This window comes from Rhamphochromis sp. 'chilingali' (genome assembly GCF_963969265.1).
Source record: "Rhamphochromis sp. 'chilingali' genome assembly, chromosome: 17".
Taxonomy (NCBI): Eukaryota; Metazoa; Chordata; class Actinopteri; order Cichliformes; family Cichlidae; genus Rhamphochromis; species Rhamphochromis sp. 'chilingali'.
The window spans coordinates 33953960-33957226 of NC_137944.1; the positions used below are offsets into that span (position 1 = coordinate 33953960).

Genomic DNA, 3267 nt, shown 5'->3' on the forward strand with positions numbered 1-3267 from the left:
CTGGCCTCGTAGCGTGGCTGCTGGGGGAAAGGCCGGGCCTGGGGCTTGCTGGCCTCGTAGCGTGGCTGCTGGGGCATTGGCCGAGGCCGGGCCTGGGGCTTGCTGGCCTCGTAGCGTGGCTGCTGGGGCAGCGGGCGAGGCTGGGGCCGAGACTGAAACATACTGGACTCATTGCTAAACTGTTCTTGCTTGTCGTGTGGCTGGGTCTGGTGCTCATTACTTGGCCGCTGGGGTACAGAACGCATCTCAATTGGATAACTTGAGACGATTCCTGCGTCAATCCAGTTTCTTTTCTGGGATGGTGCCAAACCCCACATGGCATCCTTGGACTGGAGGGCACCATCAGTATCACCCTGGTAATATGATGGTTTGTGGGGTTGTGATGAGCCAGATCTGTAGCTAGACATGCTTTCTTGTTGAAGGTAACCATTTAATGGCCTACCAGAGGAAGCACCAGCACCACCAGGCAGACCTGCAGCAGTGGGGTAAGAACTCTCAGGTGACCCATTTTCAGGCCCATAAACACCCAGAGAGCTTCGGGGTTGTGCATAGCTCTTATGTCTGGAGACAAGATACTGATTGTGTGGAAAATCCTCAGGCTTCCCAAAATAAGGCTTAATGACACTGGAGTAGCTCCTCCTGTAAGTAAGAGCTGCAAAGAGAAAATTAAATCGACAGTGCTCTAACAGGTTAGTGATTGCATAATGTAGTTTGCACACATCAATACTCACCCTCAGCATGCTTGCTGAAGGCCAACAGTGAGAGCAACAACACCCTGGAAATACAATGTGTGTTAAACAAAGTCAGCATATCAACAGATTTGCTAAAATGGAACAAAACAAGTTTACCTCACACAAGGTCCAGAGGCCATCTTTCAGAAAGCACAACCCAGCAGCCTGCAGAGCACACACTGTTGCTTGCAAACAAACAACAGGTTGAGAACCAATCATATAGCACTAATTTGAATCAGGCGGGAGAGATTAGCAGAGGCCCTTCCATCCACCTCAGCAGCTGTTTGGAATTAAACTAATTAGCCAGCGTAGTTTGTAGACTACTTACAGGATCAGCTGACCAAAGTGATGACAGAACTTTAGCCCCTGTGTCTAATTGTTGAGACACCCAACCACGAGTTTTTGGATGCCACCTAAATCCAATAGAGTTTACATTCAAATTTGTGGTGCATAATGACTTTAAACTGACATGTCTTCACACCAAGGTACCCCATTCCTTATTGGTCTATTATCTTAAAATGGGTGTTAAATTATGAAATATACTAAAATAAACCTAGTGATGAAAATTCAAGACTTTGGTTTCTAGAGGCTTTATGATATTTTATCATAAAAAACCACATGCTGTCCCTTTTTCCCACTACATGGTTGTAGAAATGTTGTTAGCATTATATTTTTGTTTAGTCTTACCAATAAAATGTAGATAGGAAGGAGTTTTCTGCAGGTTCACATTTGAAAGGAGACTCCACTCAGGCAAGTCTGCTGGACCAGACGGAGTGAGTCCCCACGTCCTCAAGGCCTGTGCCCCCCAGCTTTGTGGAGTCTTCCATCAAGTGTTCATGCTGAGTCTGAGTCTGAGGGTCCCGGTGCTGTGGAAGACATCATGCCTCATCCCTGCACCAAAGACGCCACGTCCCAGTGACCTCAGGATTACAGACCTGTCGCACTGACCTCCCACATCATGAAGACCCTGGAAAGGCTCATCCTGGACCAGCCAGCGAGCACTGTGAGGGTCATGTTTTTTGACTTTTCCAGTGCTTTCAACACCATCAGGCCGACCCTCCTGGGTGATAAGTTAGCAGCGATGCAGATGGATGCTTCTCTGGTGTCCTGGATTGTTGCTTACCTGACAGGAAGACCACAATATGTACGTCTCCCACAGTGTGTGTCTGACAAGGTGATCAGCAACACAGGGGCACCACAGGGGACTGTCCTCTCCCCCTTCCTCTTCACCCTCTACACCACAGACTTCAGCCACTGCACAGAGACCTGCCATCTTCAGAAGTTTTCTGATGACTCTGCGGTGGTTGGATGCATCAGCAGGGATGATGAGACAGAGTACCGGGCTGTGGTCGACTCCTTTGTCACGTGGTGTGAGCAGAATCATCTGCAGCTCAACGTGGCAAAGACCAAGGAACTGATCGTGGACTTCAGGAAGACCAGGAAACACTTGACCCCTGTTTCAATCCAGGGGGTCAGTGTTGACATTGTGGAGGACTATAAATACCTTGGAGTACACATTGACAATAAACTGGACTGGGCTAAAAACACCACAGCACTTTACAGGAAGGGCCAGAGTCGTCTCTATTTTTTGAGGCGACTGAGGTCCTTCAACATCTGCTGGACAATGCTCAGGATTTTGTATGAGTCTGTTGTGGTCAGTGCGATCCTTTATGCTGCTGCATGCTGGGGGACTCAAAAAACTGATCCGCAAGGCCAGTAATGTTGTAGGAATGGAGCAGGACTCTCCTAAGGTGGTGTCGGAGAGGTGGATGCTGTCCAAGATAAAGACAATGTTGGATAATTCTTCCCACCCACTCCATGACATGCTGGTCAGTCACAGGAGCTCGTTCAGTGAGAGACTGAGATTACCGAAAAGCACCACTGAACGACACAGGAAGTCATTCCTGCCTGTGGCTCCCTGTACAACTCATCCACTTAACACACTGTTTGCTGCAACAGCTACAGCCTTCTTGCACATGTTCTTCTTTCTTATTCAGTTTCTGATGGGTGCAGAGGGATTTATTATAAACAAATAAACCTTAAACCTGTCTGGGGTAAAGCAGACACAACACGGCATCATGGTTCACTGAGCTCATTTTATGTGAACAAGTTCTGGTAGATGTGGAGATTTGTTAGGGTAAATGAAGCCAAATATAATAGGAGAAAAGATGTCCTGGGTATGTAGAAGTTTTTAAAATTGTTTCACAGTACAGGCCTCTAAGACTTTATACTAACTCAGCGTAAGAGGCACATCCTCTGATTAGTTTCAGGATAGAAGGCTTTAATATAAACTTAAATCTAGAGCATCAGTTTGGAGGGACAGCATATGAAAGGTATATTTTCAAAGTAATAAACAGGACTGTTTCCTGTTATGTGATATTTAATAATCTAAGGTGGTCCTTGTTGCCAGATTGATGTTTTTCAGTAAAAAGACTTCAGGAGTCCTGCCGGTCGTCTGTGACTCCTGTGGTTTATGTTCAGAAAGACACTACTGACAAAACGTAAATCATTTTTATTAAATCTCTTCTATCTTTGC

General features: G+C 46.4%; 1 long non-coding RNA gene across 1 annotated transcript; it reads right to left on the reverse strand.

The window, feature by feature from the left end:
- Positions 1 to 229: 229 nt before the first annotated feature.
- LOC308384738 lies at positions 230 to 916 on the reverse strand. Its single transcript, XR_013969386.1, has 3 exons — positions 849 to 916; positions 732 to 775; positions 230 to 652 (listed from the first exon to the last, which is right to left on the reverse strand). It is a non-coding gene; the product is annotated as an uncharacterized lncRNA (long non-coding RNA).
- Between the last annotated feature and the right edge of the window lie 2351 nt (positions 917 to 3267).